The 17,686-nt window shown below is 40.9% G+C and overlaps 1 long non-coding RNA gene across 1 annotated transcript in view; it reads left to right on the top strand.

The window, feature by feature from the left end:
• LOC143271013 (uncharacterized) overlaps positions 1-14,762 on the top strand; it is a 28,623-nt gene extending 13,861 nt beyond the window's left edge. Inside the window, exons 3-4 of the long non-coding RNA XR_013048263.1 lie at positions 5,345-5,468; positions 14,113-14,762. This is a non-coding gene — a long non-coding RNA (uncharacterized LOC143271013). The remainder of the gene's footprint in view (positions 1-5,344; positions 5,469-14,112) is intronic.
• Positions 14,763-17,686: the final 2,924 nt, after the last annotated feature.

Genomic DNA, 17,686 nt, shown 5'->3' with positions numbered 1-17,686 from the left:
TTATTGACTAAACAGTCTATGAATTTAGACTTTGCCTCAGTTCACCTCTTCTTCTGTCCTATGGATTCTTAGGTTTGGTGTTATTGCACATATCCCAGAATTCTTAGAAATATTGGTCATGTCTTTTTTTTCTTTTATATATGTCTCAATGTATTATTGCTTCCATCCCTGAAATTTATTCTCCGGCTTGGTCTTATTTGTCCATTATGCTTTCTACTGTATTATTATTATTATTATTATTATTATTATTATTATTATTATTAATTTTTTAATCCAGAGTTAATTTCCATAATTTTTGTAGTAAAAGCCTGGGCTTGAGCAGTCCCAATGAACTAGGTTTGGCCACCCATCCTCCATATGCTAATTACACAGAAGAGTAAGTATGAAGCAAGAAGACTTTTATTCAGTGTTCTGTTTCATATAACACATGCTCCAATGAAGTCCAGTTGGGTAGCCAGTGCTATGCTAGGTAAGATTGCCATGCTTTTGTAGCATCCCCTAAGTGGTCATACTCTGTATACTCCCATGATCACAATGATCTGCTGTCAGGCAGGAGGCTTGTCTCATATATGGCACATCCTTCAACACTGGATAAAGGTCAAGATGGCCAGCTTCTGCTGAAAATAGAGGAAGAGAGGGGTAGAGGACTAAGACAGAATTTGAGCAGATCTGTGCATATCAGATATCCTGGCTTCTGTTCTCAAAAGTCCACCCATTCAGAGTATCTGCCAATACAGGCAACCTTGCCATGTCTGACTTTGAGATGCCTATGCCCTCCTTAATCTATGTTCTATGTCATGCTGGAGTCATCCATAAACTCAGCTCCCTGGTGGAAACCAAGGAGAAGAAAGGAGGCCCAGAAAGGTATTGTACTTGGGTGGGGAAGCACATAGTCCATCACTGAGGGAAGTCAGGGCAGGAATTCAAAGCAGGAACCTGGGGGCAGGAACTGGGACAGAGGTTATGGAAGGGTGCTGCTTACTGCTTTCCTTCTCATGGCTTGCTCCTCTTGTCTTCTTATACCATCCAGGACTACCAGCCCAGAGATGGCACTGGCCCCAGTGGGCTGGGTCCTCCCCGAATTAATCATTAAATAAGAAAATGCCCCACAGGCTTGCCTATAGGCCAGTCTGATGGAGACATTTTCTCAGTTGAGCTTCCCTCTTCCTAGATGATTCTAGCTTGTGTCAAGATGACCAGAAAAACACCCAAAACAAAACAAAAACTAGCCAGCACATCTGAGTACTTTAAGGAAGAGAGAATGGCACAGGAACATGAATTAGGCATATAATGCAACCAGTAGTTTAGGCCAGAGATGATGGTTGTGTGAACTTGGAGTGTGGTCATACCAAAAGAGCAAAGAGGGGACTTGAAAGATTGCTCAAAGATTACAAGACAGAATTTTAGTGAGATACATATGATGAATGAGAGAAGGTGGTGTGAGCAAGTAGTCTTTGGGTCCTGGCTTGAAATCTGTAGGGATATGGTATAATTTATATAGAGAGACCACAAGCCCTGGAGCAAGTGCCATTTTTAAACTGAGACGTTTGCCGCTGTTGAGTCATGGAGTTCCTGATTCTGGGAGCAATGAAAGTGTCATAACTTGTTAAAAATAAATCCTTATACACGAAAGGCTGCTGCCCATGTGATCCATGAGAGAATCTCTCTCTGTAGAGTTGACACTATGGGGATGCTAGGACGGCATCCTATCTATCATCCTTCCGTGCCTATCCCTTGGGTTACACTGGCAGGAGACAGGATAAATCCTTTAGACCAGGAAGCTTGTTTTTCTTTCACAAATAATAGCAGGAAACATGTATAGAAAATTTGAAGCAACCTGGATGAATAGGAAGTAAATTATATGGAAAAAATGGACTCTGTCACATGTGACTCAATGGTCAGAAGGTTTGGTTAGGTTTTCCTTAGGTATCATAACCCAGACTGCTCAAAATCTTTTACATTTAATCCTACAAGTTACTACTGTTCAGAGGACACACAGCACAAGTACCAGATAAGAAGTCACTATGACAATTTAAGGCAGAGAGGGATATTAAAGGAATAGGGCATTGAATATATCAAACTCCTGGCTGTGCCACCTCATCACTGTGGAATGTGGGCAAGCTCCTTTACTCCTATGTCCTTGGATTTTCCAGTTATACAATGTGGAAAACCTGGTATGTCCTACCCACTCCAGAGGCATAGGATTCTGTGTACCTAATCTGTCTTCATGGATCCCCTTTAACACTCTTGGGAGCTCAGCTGGATGATATGGATTATGGGGAGGAGGCATGAGTGCAGTGTAGCTAGAGTTTTCATGCCTTGCCCACAGTCAGGACAAATCTTTGTCACCCACCAGTCCCACAGCCGCTCAGACCCAACCAAGTAAACACAGAGACTTATATTGCTTACAAACTGTATGGCTGTGGCAGGCTTCTTGCTAACTGTTCTTATAGCTTAAATTAATCCATTTCCATAAATCTATACCTTGCCAGGTGGCTCGTGGCTTCCCAGCGTCTTCACATGTTGCTTGTCATGGCGGTGGCTGGCAGTGACTCCTTCCGCCTTCCTGTTCTTTCTTTTCTCCTCTCTGTTAGTCCCGCCTATACTTCCTGCCTAGCCACTGGCCAATCAGTGTTTTATTTATTGACCAATCAGAGTAATTTGACATACAGACCATCCCACAGCAGTGCGGTGTGGGGGTGTTCATTCAGATGATTCAGTGATCAATTTAGTCACTGATTTTTCTATCATATAAACTTTGGTATACAACATGGTATTGTGATATACATAAACTTAGTACAGGACCATGGACCCAGGACTGCTTCTAGAGTATGAGCGCAAAAGAAGGATCTCTAAGGTTGTGAGATAAAAGCACATGAGTATGTTGATGAGAGACTAGATCAAATGTAGAGGAGATACTTCAGCTGAGAAAGGGATGGGAACAGAAAGTACATGATATCTACCTATAGGAGATGAGAGAGGATGGGCAATGGAGCAACAGCATGTGCTAATCTTCAGTAGGGTGTGAGAAAGTTTATCCATTGTCTCTGTGCTAGAGCAGGTAGTAGAGACATACACGGGCAGTGAGTAGATTTGATAGTGGAGGATGATGTGTTTCTCAGTTGATCATACCGGTTTCCTTGGTGAGGCAAAGTTATCAGCCATGATATTTGAAGTTTGAAGGGAGGATAAGGTGTGAAAGAGTGTGATTGCAGCAATTCACCAGAGGTTCTTAGTGTTAGGAATATAACACCAGCCTGTTCTATAGAGCAATAACTCCAAATGATATTCCTCTTGAAAAGCAACTGGGAAGTAGGTTGGTCTACAGTTCAATGATGCAGGACAAGCAATACCACCAGAGAGAAAGAGAAGCAAGCAACTAAGGGTGTTGGTAAATACATATATTTATTTGTATATGCATATATGAAGGCTTCACAGAACTAGGCAAACAGAAAAACGGGAGCATGGGGTGAATATATAGGAAAGAATAAACAAGTGTGGTGCATGTGTGTGTGTGCGCGCGTGCGTGCGTGTTTGTGTGTGTGTGTGTGTGTGTGTGTGTGTGTGTGTGTGTGTGTGTGTGTGTGTATTTCTGTTTGGTCATGTAAATGCACGTGCTAAATGGTATGAATGGTGGGAATGGAGGTCAGATCAATGTAGACCTGTCAATAGCCACAGTGAATGCTGGTCATAGTGGGAATGTGGACACTTGTGGCATTGCTACTTCAAGCTTGTTGCCCAATATGATGTGGACTCTGGAGATAAGAATGCTTTGTCTGGTTTCGTGAGTTCTTTATATATTTTGGATATTAGCCCTCTGTCAGATGTGGAGTTGGTGAAAATCTTTTCCTGTTCTGTGGGCTGACAGTTTGTCCTATTGACAGTGTCCTTTGCTATATAGAAGCTTTTCAGTTTCATGAGGTCCCATTTATTAATTGTTGACATTAGTGCCTGTGCTGCTGGTGTTCTGTTCAGGAAGTTGTCTCGTGCCAATGTACTCAAGGCTATTCTCCACTTTCTCTTCTATCAAGTTCAGTGTATCTGGTTTTAAATTGAGGTCTCTGGGGGCATCTCTGGGATGAACTAGGAACCTAGAGCAATAGAAACTCCAAGGAATCAATGAGGGTGACCCTAGCTAAGACTCTTAATAATAAGGAATATAGGGCCTGAACTGGCCATCTCCTATAACAAGGTAAGACTTCCCTGGGAGGGACTGGGACACCAATTCAGCCACAAGCCCTTCAACCTACAGTCTGTCCTGCCGACAACATGTGTTGGGATAAAGATGATGCAGAAATTGTGGGAGTGACCAAATAATGACTGGGACAGCTGGAGACACATACCCTGAGAGGGAGCTTACCCCTGAGGGCCAGGACCCAGAGGCGGGATACCCCAAAGACCTAGGATAGAACCAAAGACGAATGGCAAAAAAAAAAAAGTCAATTATGCCGGGAGGTGGTGGCGCACGCCTTTAATCCCAGCACTCGGGAGGCAGAGGCAGGCGAATCTCTGTAAGTTCGAGGCCAGCCTGGGCTACCAAGTGAGTTCCAGGAAAGGCACAAAGCTACACAGAGAAACCCTATCTCGAAAAACCAAAAAAAAAAAAAAAGTCAATTAAATGATTCCTAATGATATTCTGCTGTACTCATAGATTGGTGCCCAACTCACCTGTCATCAGAGAGGCTCTACCCAGCAACTGATGGGAACCAATGCAGACCCACAGCCAAACATTAGGCAGAGCTCAGGGAATCCTGCTGAAGAGGGGGAGGAAGGATTGTAGGAGCTAGTGGTGTCAAGGGCACCACAAGAAAACCCACAGGACTACCTAACCTGGGCTCATAGGGCTCACAGTTACTGAACCAACAACTAGGGAGCCTGCATGGGACTGACCTAGGCCCTCTGCATATATGTGACAGTTGAGTATATTGGTCTTCATGTGAGACTCCTAACAATGAGAGTAGGGGATGTCTCTGACTCTGTGTTCCCTGCTTTTGGGACCCTTTCCTCCTACCAGATTGCCTCATCCAACCTTAATCGAGGAGGGGCCTTGTCTCACTGCAACTTGGTATACCATGGCTGGTTGATGTCCATGGGAGGCCCGCCTGTATCTGAAGAGAAACAGTGGAGGCTGAGTGGACAGGACAGGGGTGGGATGGGGGTGTGGGGGAGGAACTTGGAAGAGGGGAGGGAGGGGACACTTTGGTTGGAATGTAAAAACAAAACAAAACACACAGAATACTTTGTCTGCTAACTAACTTTTCCCAAGCCTACCTTATTTGCATCCCTTTTATGAGGGAGTTTTTCTGTTTTTCCAAACATGTGCTGGTTACCTTCTATAACACAGTTCTCCTAGTTGTAACCAGACTGCATATTGCCCCAAGCAGGACACTTGGGAGAGTCTAAAAGGCAAAGTCAGATGGGACTCAAGGACAACCAGAAGAAACCATTTCTGTCCCAGGCAAACTATGGTGAGTATTGACAAATGACTGCATGTGTGACTTCTCTTCAGCCATTTTTTCAGTGAGAACAGTATAATTAACACACACACACACACACACACACACACACACACATACACACACACACCACTGACCTATTGCATGAGCAGGATACTGTTGTGGAATATTAGTTTAAGATGTGTTAATATTCATTTATGCTGTGGAACATTTGTTTAACGATGCAAAGATGTGTTTCATTCCTTTATGTTGCATTTGTTTAACTCTGTGAAGCTGTGTTTAATTCTATTTTGCCTGCCTAAAACACCCAATGGTCTAATAAAGAGCTGAGTGGCCAATAGCTAGGCAGGGGAGAGGATAGGCAGGGCTGTCTGGCAGAGAGAATAAATAGAAGGAGAAATCTAGAAGAGAAGAGCTAGGAGCAAGGAGTGAGAAAAAGAGGAGAGGAGGATGCCAGGGACTAGCCACCTAGCCACTCAGCCAGCCATGGCATAAGAAAGAAAGAAAGAAAGAAAGAAAGAAAGAAAGAAAGAAAGAAAGAAAGAAAGAAAGAAAGAAAAAAGAAAGAAAGAAAGTTATATAGAGTAAAAAAGATAAAAAGTCCAAGGCAAAATGTAGAAGAAGAGAAACAGGATAATTTAAGTTAGAAAAGCTAGCTAGAAACAAGCCAAGCTAAGGCCGGGCATTTGTAAGTAAGAACAAGTGTCTGTGTATTTATTTGCTAGCTGGGTGGCAGGCCCCCAAAGAGTAAAAAAACAAAAAACCAAAACCCCCAAAAAACTACAGGATACACAGTGAAAGAATTTTTATACATAGCATTAAGCATGGCGGTTGATGAAATTTAGAAAAATACCATTGTACTAATTGCATATATGTATTCACTTTTAGTAGCAAAAATTTTCCTCAAAAAAGTTTTTTTTTCAAACAATGGATTTCTAGAACTTTGCAAAGATAGTACAGGGTACTCCCTGATCAATCTTTGCTCAGCTTCCTCTAAACTTACTTTGAATTTTTCAATGAAGTGCACAGTTCTAAAGAAAACAAAGACAGAATGAATCTTTAAAAAAATAAATGCTGTGACTGAGCATCTCCACCTCCCAGATGTTCTGTCTTTCTAAAAGAGAGACACTGTCTGTGCCCTATTAGCTAGTGAGCAGTTAAAATCCCACACTCGCAATGTTTTTAGCGATGTGGTCCCTTCATGTTCCATTTTCTTCTTTGTTGTAACTGAGCAGACAACCTTTGCTAAGTTCAGTCTGGTTGTCTACAGTCTACTAATTGTCAGTTACAAGGCCAGAAATATAGAAGAAGCATTCGAGAACATTTATGGCAACTTGATACTACTGCATCATCTGCTTCATGTTTTACAAAATGTTCCCCAAAGATTAGAAGGCAAGTTCCTTAGAAGCCTGGCAGACAAAAGAAACAGGAGAAGCAAGGATCTGTAGGTGGAAGTTTTCCTGTGTCCCAGCCAGCCAGTGGTCAGGACAAATCTCTCCCACTCATGTCCCCCAAGTAAACACACAGAGGCTTATATTAATTATAACTGCTCAGTCATCAGCTGAGGCTTATTACTGACTAGCTCTTACACTTAAATTAACCCATAATTCTGATCTATGTTTAGCCACGTGGCTTGGTACCTTTTCTCAGTTCTGCCTTGTCATCTTGCTTCCTCTGTGTCTGGCTGGCGACCCCTGACTCTGCCCTTCCTCTTCCCAGAATTCTCCTCTTCTGCTTATCCCACCTATACTTCCTGCCTGGCTACTGGCCAATCAGCATTTTATTTATCAACCAATCAGAGCAACACACATTCACAGCACACAGAATGACATTCCACAGCACTTCCCCTTTTCTGTCTAATCAAAAAAGGACGGTTTTAACTTTAACATAGTAAAATTACATATAATAGAACAGTTATCAAGCAAGAATTAGTTACACAATCTAGTCTATTTGTATTTGGTAAAATTAAAGAAAATATTCTATCTATCCTATATTTGTGAGTCTAAAGTTTCATATCTAATTTATCTTTTATCTTAACCAAGGAAATTTATAACTATCTAGTCTTCAACTACATCAAAGACCTCAGAAGGATATAATATTTACCTAATTAAATAGGAAATGCATTGTGAGCAACTTCTAAAATTCTGGAAATGACAGAGATAGCTGCCTGCCTGGACAGTCATCCAAAGTTCCTCTGCAACATTGGGGCATCCATCTTTAGCCCATAGGTCTAGTCTCTCAGTCACTTTTTCCTGTGTCCTGTAGAATGTTTGGCAGTCTCCTCTGCAAAGCAGGAACCTGAAGGACCATCTCATTTTGCAAATTTCAGTGGCCATCTCCCTATGGGTCTTGCACATCCAGTTTATACAACATATTGTCACCAGTCGACACAAGGGCACTTTTTTTGCCCAGTGGCTAATTTTGCCACAAAGAAAGCCAACTCCATAATGAGTTTCTTCAATGCCCATTATCTTCTCTGAAGTAGATTGGTGCTGCCAGGAGCAGACATGTCTCAATGTCCAGAAAGTCAAAATTCTTAAAACATTTTAAATGCCATATTCTGTAGGTCTTTGAAGTGTTTGAAGATTGCCTACCTAATTGAACTATGTCTATGTATACCTAGAAAACTTAGCTAACATGACTATAAGTTTGATTATCATAGATGACTAATTATTAATCTGTATTTCTCAACTATACACTATAGTTTCAAATGAGTTGCACAAGCAAAATATTCTAAACAAGAGTGGAAGTATACATACAGTATAACAAAATTAACTTTAAATTTGTATCTGTAAACTAAAATCTATAGCAATGTAAAACATTTTACACAAGTTATTGCTCTTTAGAAGTAGATTCAATGATCTATCCTTTCATCCTATCATATCTATATCCTATCCCCCTTTTTCTTCAGAAAGATATTGACTATGACGAATAACAATTTGTAACCAGTCTCTAAACAAAGACAAATATCTATAATCCATTCTTTGAGAATGTGGGCATAGTGTTCTAGGATACTTCCTGCTGATAGGTGGTGCTGGTAGTCTTATGGGGATCCTGAGAAAATTCGAGATAATGGTCAAGTTCTGGGAAGACCGGCTATAACCTTTGTTGATAGGTACCATCTGTTAAGGTTCAGGAGATCTGGCTTGATCAAATCTGATCCATATTAACTAGGAACAAATCCATAGCCTCTTGTTTCCTGTGGAAACAAAAGCAGAGCCTCCTTTCCAAAGCAACATAACCTTAGATCCAAATTTTGAAGTCAAGATACCTTTAAAATATACATATTGGTTTAACTGAGCATCCTTTACAATCAAATGTCTTTCTGCAGTTAAAAATCCCAAAGACAATATAATCCAGACTCTGTGTGATTTCCATCTTTACGTGGCTTATTTTTATATTACTTTTACTTTCTCTTTAAAGACTTTATTTTTTAAAACTTTCTATTTCTTTATATAACTGTCTATATTCCTTTTCTTCTCTCTTCCAAGTCTACATACATTTTCACACACATTGTAATCTGTTTAAAGTCTTATTCCATCTGAATCTGCCTTATTGTGAATCTATAATCCTTCTCTGACCAGGAGAGACTTTAAACTGCTCAACTGCCTGGCTAGTACAAAGAGCAGCAGCTTTGGCTGCTGACTCCACCCATTTCAGCTTTTCAACATGGCAGAGGTAATTTACCTCTAGCTCTGGGCCATGTGTACCATCAACTCTCAGAAGCCGTGGGTCTATGCCTCCATTAAAGCAGCGTGTAGCCCAGAACAACCTCCCCCTTTTTTTTGTACTAGCAAAAGGTAAATCCACAACACAGCATATTGTGTGGCTTGGAGACACCTCTGTGTACCTACCTCAGCAGGAACCCGCCATGCTGTAGGTCAAGCCCAGGTGCTGCTGCAAACTCGCCATACAAACTTGCCATGCAAACTTGCTCATGGCTTGCCTGAGAGACACAACTAGGAAGCTGTTTTTAGCTCCATTTTAAGATTTTTTTCTTAAGATTTGTCAGGTTTTAGGTGGAAACTCTAGCCCCATGTTGGGTACCAGAGAGAGGAGACTGCGAGTTGCCAGCCAGACACAGAGGATACAAGATGATAAGGCAGAACTGAGAAAAGGTACCAAGTCACATGGCTAAACATAGATAAGGATTATGGGTTAATTTAAGTGTAAGAGCTTGTCAGTAATGAGCCTGAGCAATAGGCCAAACAGTTATAATTAATATAAGCCTCTGTGTCCTGGCTGGCCAGGACACAGGAAAACTTCTGACTACAGCGATCCAGTTGATCAGATCATTGTTTGGTAGTGAAAAATGAGCAAGGCTTGACATGTGGCAGTGGGAATATACAATGAGACCCATGATACTGGCATGAAGCTAGTGGTGGCAGAGAAAGATAAGTTGTTCAACAACACCAATAGAAGGTAGCTCATAGCTGGGAGGTGGTGGCACATGCCTTTAATCCCAGCAACCAGGAGGTAGAGGCAGGACAGTCAGGGCTACAAAGAGAAACCATGTATCAAAAAGAAAAAAGGAAGAAGAGAGAGAGAGAGAGAGAGAGAGAGAGAGAGAGAGAGAGAGAAGGAAGGAAGGAAGGAAGGAAGGAAGGAAGGAAGGAAAGAAAGAAAGAAAGAAAGAAAGAAAGAAAGAAAGAAAGAAAGAAAGAAAGAAAGAAAGAAAGAAAGAAAGAAAAAAAAAAAAAAAAAAAAAAAAGAGCCCGAAGTTACATATGTTTGCCTGAAATTGTTCTCCTGACACACTCCAAACTCCCCGCTTTGGGGAACTCACAACTACTTCTGCATATATGCACAAACATCTGCCTATCATTTATCACATACTTATGTACACATTAGCTTATATTTATATATAGTCTCTCTTTCAAACACACATGCTCACATGCATATATGTTTGACATAAAATTCCTGCCATACAAACCTGTCCCATACATGAATCCACTCTCATATACACATCTCACACACTGTGTACTCTCTCATGCACTTTTACACATATACATGTGCACTCATATTCATTCACGTGTATGTATACCCATTCATGCACTAACACACACGTGCTCAAACAATGCATATGTGCATACTCTACTTACTTCCATGTATTATCTCACACATGCATACATACAGTTCCTTCACAAAAGTTCACAAGCAATTAGTTTACACACACAAACACACACACTTTTACTGATACCTTCCTTTGTACATTGTGGCCAGACAGATTAAATACTTATGTGTTATTTTTAAACTAAATCTCAAGCTTATGATTTTACCAATAAAGACTCTGGAGGAAGGATGCTGGGGTAAAAACATGTTATCTCAGAGAGGCCAAGGTGTAACCAGCTGACCTTCCTCCTAAGCCAACATTCCAGAAAAGAGAACCTTTCTCTTCCACCATCCCAAACCAAAAAAAAAAAAAAGTTTCTCTGTTTTTCTAACTCCCTCTTACTCTCTATGCCTACTTTCTTCAACTATTTTCTGGATCCACCTCTTGACCCATGGTTGATTTTATTTAATTAATGCAATCTCAGGGTTCATAGTATGATCAAGTTTCCCACAACACTTATGACTTCTGTGAAGTTTTCTCTGATTTACTGATCTCTCACATTGTGCATTTTCCACTTCTACCATCCCATTATTCAGAGTGTAGTAGCTCCTCAGGTTCTTTGGATTCCATAATACACACACACCTAAGTCCCTTATATAAAATAATATAGTGTTCACATAGAACCTGTGCACATCCTCCAGTATATTTAAAACCATCCCAATGCAATGCAGTTGTGTGTAGCATGAACCTTAAAAGGTCTTATTAATAAAATCAAACCCAGAACCAGGTATTGGGGTGAATGCTGGAAGATCAGAGAAGCAGAACCAGCCACAGCTTCCTCACCTTGCCAATTCCTCAGCTGATCCTGTTTCCTCAGACTGGAAGCCTCTGAGTCCTCATCCAAATGGATCTCAGCTGAACTGCTACTCACAGCCTGAAAGCTTGACCAGCTAAAAGCTTCTAGTTTCTGGTCTTCATGTCTTAATATCTTTCTGCTTTCTGCCATCACTCCCTGGGATTAAAGGCTCACTTTCTGGGATTAAAGGCGTGAGTCACCATGCCTGGATGTTTCCAATGTGGCCTTGAACTCAGAGATCCATGCCTTCAGAAGGCTAGGATTAAAGGTGTGATTGCCACCATTTTCTAGCCTCTGTATCTAGTGGCTGTTCTGTTTTCTGACCCCAGATAAGTTTATTAGAGTCACACAATAATTTGGGGGAACACAATACCACCACAGTTGTGGCACTGTATTATTTGGAGAATAAGAACATGAAAAGCACATGCACCTCTTCAGTTTAGATGTGCTGTAGCTAGAGTTTTTCTGCCTTGCCCACAGTCAGGACAAATCTTTGTTACCCACCAGTCCCACGGCCGCTCAGACCCAACCAAGTAAACATGGAGACTTATATTGCTTTCAAACTGTATGGCCGTGGCAGGCTTCTTGCTAACTGTTCTTATATCTTAAATTAACCCATTACCATAAATCTATACCTTGTCACGTAGCTCGTGGCTTACAGGTACTTTACATCTTCCTTGTCCTGGCAGCTGCTGCAGGCAGTGACTCCTGCCTTTCTGTTCTTTTATTTCTCCTCTCTGTTAGTCCCGCCTATACTTCCTGCCTAGCCACGGCCAATCAGGTTTTATTTATTGACCAATCAGAGCAACTTGACATACAGACCATCCCCCAGTACAGCCAAGTGCAGACCATCTCAGACACCTGCACTCAGGCCCGTGGTCCTGATCATCCTCTATGCGGACCTGCTGGGTAAAGCCACGAGGAACCCCAGAACGGGCTCCCACAGGACATACAGAACATCCCACAGCAATGTGCTTTCCACAAATATCTTGGAACTAGTTTGGTTTGAACCTGAGGATGCTACTCACCATTGTACTAAGTACTTAGCTATATATTGTCCTTCTTGTTCACAAAACACCTAGTACATGGAGCAGGGTTATTTGTTTTTCCAGGTTCAGAGGTATTAAATGCAGCTAGATATATGGGGCTGTCTTAGATAGAGTGTGATGTCACAGTAGATGCTCATTACTAAGATACTGGATGAGATTACAGTTGAAATGATAAGACTGTTGGCATGCTCAGTGTGATATTTACTTTTAGAAAGAGATGTCAAAAATAGTGACAGAGGTGGTGTTTGCCTTTTGCTACACTGAAGAATGCGGATAATTTAAGTCCACATAATTTCCAGTGGACTTAAAAACTGGGGTCCAATGATAGAGAGAAAAGTAGACATGCAAGTGGAGACTTTTAAACCAAGGTAGAGGTCATAGTGAGAACAAGATGAGATAATTTAGGGAACGTATAGAATGAGGCAAATAGGATGATGGGACAAAACCCTAGAACTGTGGATAGAAAGGGGACAAGCAGGGGAGATGGAAATAAAAGCAGGTAAATAGGAGGAGAGAACTATCTTCCTGGCCTTGGAGAAGTGGGTAGAATCATCCACTAGCCGCAGGTTACAGGAAAAGTGAAGTTCTTCCTGGGATTTCTACAGCTTTCTGGATAGCTACAGGACAGGAGGAGGAAGGATGGCAGAGTGTGATGAAAGGACATTCAAACTCTGTTGTTGAGTTTTCTTTTAGTCTAGCCCCATGTTGAAACACCAAAATGTTATTAGTTGTTTTTTACTCTTTTGGGGTGCCCACCACCCAGCTCCCAAATAAATCACATGGAGGCTTACTGTTAATTATAAATGCCCGACCTTAGCTTAGCTTGTTTCTTGCCAGCATTTTTTTTTTTTACTTTAAATTATCCCATCTACCTTTTGCCTCTGGGCTTTTTCCTTTTCTTACTTCCGTATCTCTTACTTTCACTCTTACTCCATGGCTGGCTGTGTGGCTGGGTGGCTGGTCCCTGGTGTTTTCCTCTCCTTCTCTTGCTGCCCTTTTTTTTCCCTCCAAGATTTCTCCTTCTATTTATTCTCTCTGCTTGCCAGTCCCACCTATCCTTTCTCTTTCCTTGCTATTGGTTGTTCAGCTCCTTATTAGACCATCAGTTGTTTCAGACAGGCAGAGTAACACAGCTTCACAGAGTTAAACAAATGCAACATAAATGAATGCAACACATCTTTGCATCATTAAACAAATGTTCCACAGCATGAACAAATATAACACACCTTAAAATAATATTCTACATCACTCCCCCCTTTTTGTCTAAATAAAAAGTTTTAACTTTAACGTAGTAAAACTGTACACAACAAAAACAGTTATCAAGTAAGAGTTACAATTACAATATTCTGTCCATTTGTAGTTAGCATATTAAGAGAACATAATACGTTATCTATCCTATCTTAGTGAATCCAGAGTTTTACACCTAATCTGCTTTCTATCATAACTAAGGAAAACTGCAACTATAACTATCTAGTCTTCAGCTCCATCAAAGACCCAGAAGGATGTAATATTACCTAACAACAGAGACATTTGGCTGCCTAGACAGTCACCCAAAGTGCCTCTGCAACTTTGGGACATCCATATTCAGCCTACAGGCCCAGAATATCTGGCAGACTTGATAGTGAAGCAGGAAATTTGAAGGTCTGTCCTGCCTTGTATTGGCAAAGTTCATCAGTCACTTTTCTCTGTGTCCTGCAGAATATCTGGCAGACTCTTCTGTGAAGCAGGAATCTTGAAGGACTGTCTTGCCTTGTTTTGGCAAAGCTCAGCGGTCACTTTCCTGTGGATCCTGCATGTCCAGTCTGCACAGCACATTGTCATCAGTCAAAGGCAAGAACAGTTTCGTTGTCCAGTGGTTAACTTTGGCACAGTGAAAGCAAACTTCATAAGGAGTTTCTTCAGTGCCTATCATCTCTGAAGTAAATTGGTGCTGCCAGGAGCAGATGCGTCTCATTGTCATGAAAAGCCCTAAGTTAACAAAACATTTTAACTGTCATATTCTATAGGTCTTTAAAGTGTTTGAAAACTATTTGTCTATCTAAAATATATCTATATATGATCTTGAAAATATACCTAACACATCTACAATTTTGATTGTTATAGATGACTAACTACTGACCTGTGTTTTTTGATTATCCTAAATAGTTCATAATAATAGCTTTCCAAAGCTAGAACTTTACCTTACATTTTTTTTTTTTTTTTTTTTTGGTTTTTCGAGACAGGGTTTCTCTGTGTAGCTTTGCGCCTTTCCTGGAGCTCACTTGGTAGCCCAGGCTGGCCTCAAACTCACAGCGATCCGCCTGGCTCTGCCTCCCGAGTGCTGGGATTAAAGGCGTGCGCCACCACCGCCCGGCATTACCTTACATTTTTAAATGAACTGCATAGCTATAATACCTTAAACAAGAGTAGAAACATAAATACATATGTTGTAACAAAAGTAACCTTAAACTTACATCACTACACAAAAATCCTTTAAGCAAGAATAGAAACATATATACAGTGTGTTGCAACAAAAATTACCTTAAATTTGTATCAGTATACAAAAGTCCTTACAAATACAAAATATTTGAAATAAACAGTTTTTATTTTAGTTTATAGTAGATTCAATAATTGACCCTATTATTTAAAGTAGATTCAGTAATCTATTCTTCTTTCTTATCATTCCTATGTTAACCTAAATGATAACAAACATCCATAGCCCACCAAATAACCAAAAGCCTCCCACAAGCCAGCTCTTGGGAATGTGGGTGATATGTTCTCTGAACTGCTTCCTGATTGTCTGTGGGAGAAGCATCTTTAGGGATACCTGAGAAAATTTTGAGATAATGGCCAAGTCCTGGAAAGACTAGCTATAACCTTTGTTGATAGATATCGCCTGTCAATGTTAAGGAGGTCTGTCTTGATCAAACCTGATCAATACCATTCTTGAAGGAATCCACAGCCTCTTGTCTCCTATGGGAACAAAACTCCAAAGAATTTTTGATTTCCATTTAACAAATATATTTTTTGAGTTCCATTTTAAAGTTAAGGCATTCTTAAAATATCTAGGCTGAATTATTTCAGCAGTCCTTTCAATCCCATGTCTCTCAGCAGCTGCTGTTTGCTTCTCAACAATCAGAAAATTCAAAATCAACACAATAACATACAGGATCCAGACTCCCTGTGTATTTCCCATCTCTATGTGGTAGCTTATTCTTTTTCATTATTTTACTTCTCTCTTTAAAGACTTTTTTGTTTGTTTGTTTTGGTTTTTGGTTTTTCGAGACAGGGTTTCTCTGTGTAGCTTTGCGCCTTTCCTGGAACTCGCTTTGTAGACCAGGCTGGCCTCGAACTCACAGAGATCTGCCTGCTCTGCCTCCCAAGTGCTAGGATTAAAGGCATGTGCCACCACCGCCTGGCTCTAAAGACTTTATTTTTAACTATATTTTTTCCTGGACTATACCCCTTTTCTTTTCTTTCTTATGCCTATGCACATTGTAAAACACACTTGAACCTGTTTAGAGGTTTTTTTGTTTTTTGTTTTCCATCTGGACCTCTTTTACTGCATATCTTTTTTGACCTTTTTTGACCACACAAGCAAACTTTAAACTGCTAAGCTACAACTGAATCTTCCACATGGCTCTCTTGGCTGGCTCTGCCTGCTTCTAGGTTCCTGATAGCCAGGCCTAAATCTTACAGCCTGATCAGAGGTTTGTTACTGAAAACTGCATTCAACCTCCCTAGCTGCGGAAGCCTGTGCCTGTGCTGCCACAAGTGGTTTTTACTTACCATTTTATTTAGCCACTGGTGGCTGAACAACAGCTCTTCTTTAAGGAGCTGTGTCCTTTTTCTTTTTCTTTTCAGCTTTCTCAGGCCCTAGAGATATTTGAGCCCCATGCTGGGCACCAAAATGTTTTTGGGTTTTCTTTTACCCTAGCCCCACGTTGGAATGCCAAAATGTTGTTTGTTGTTTTTTTTACTCTTTTGGGGGGCCTGCCACCTAGCTCCCAAATAAATCACACATGGAAAATTATTCTTACTTATAAACGCCCAGCCTTAGCTTGGCTTGTTTCTTGCCAGCTTTTCTAACTGGAATTATCCTCTTTACCATTTGCCTCTGGGCTTTTTTCCTTTTCTTACTTCTGTATATCTTACTTTCACTCTTATTCTGTGGATTGCTGTGTAGATGGGTGGCTGACCCTAGCATCCTCCTCTTCTTGTTCTTGCTGCTCCTTTTTTTCCCTCTGAGATTTCTCATTCTTTTTATTCTCTCTGCCTGCCTGCCTGCCTGCCTGCCCTGCCTCTCCTCTCTCTTGCATCACTATTGGTCATTCAGTTCTTTATTAGACCATGAGGTGTTTTAGACAGGCAAGGTAACACAGCTTCACAGAGTTAAACAAATGTAACATAAATGAATGAAACACATCTTTGTATCATTAAACAAATGTTCCACAGCACAAACAAATGTAACACATCTCAAACATTCTACAAGAAAACACTGATGGTTTGTGGAGGAGGGAGCAGAATGAGAATGACTATGGGTCCCATGAGGACATTTTCCTTCATGTCCTTTGAGTTTTCAAGTTACAATATTCCAGCACCGTTCTCATCTTACAAAGAATGTTAAGAAGTCCCAGAGAGTAACAAGTAGAGATATTAGAACAGAATCCCAGGCCATCTATTGTCAGAGACTGGAGTTTTGAGCACCACATGCCATGCCTCTCAAAGGAAAAGAAACAAATTAATCCTAAACTAAAATCAAATTTCTATTATGGCTTTAATTAACCACACTTACCTAGAGACTAATCTAGAGACACTCAAAGGTATGGTGAAAACAAAACCCACAAGCTTATGAGAACTGATGCCCGTGTTTCAGGGTATGGGAATAGTCTTTCATCTCAGAACTTTATTGTCACATGAATTTGTAGCTAGAGTTTTCCACCTTGCCCACAGTCAGGACAAATCTTTGTCACCCGCAGTCCCACAGCCACTCAGACCCAACCAAATAAACACAGAGACTTATATTGCTTACAAACTGTATGGCCGTGGCAGGCTTCTTGCTAACTGTTCTTATAGCTTAAATTAATCCATTTCCATAAATCTATACCTTGCCACGTGGCTGGTGGCTTACCAGCATCTTCACATGATGCTGGTCATGGCGGCGGCTGCAGTCAGTCCTTCTGCCTTCCTGTCCTTTTATTTCTCCTCTCTGTTAGTCCCGCCTATCCTTCCTGCCTAGCCACAGCCGATCAGGTTTTATTTATTGATCAATCAGAACAACTTGACATACAGA

The sequence above is a fragment of the Peromyscus maniculatus genome, chromosome X (genome assembly GCF_049852395.1).
Source record: "Peromyscus maniculatus bairdii isolate BWxNUB_F1_BW_parent chromosome X, HU_Pman_BW_mat_3.1, whole genome shotgun sequence".
Classification (NCBI taxonomy): Eukaryota; Metazoa; Chordata; class Mammalia; order Rodentia; family Cricetidae; genus Peromyscus; species Peromyscus maniculatus.
The sequence above is the reverse complement of the archived record's forward strand: the minus strand, read 5'-3'. Positions and strand labels throughout refer to the sequence as shown.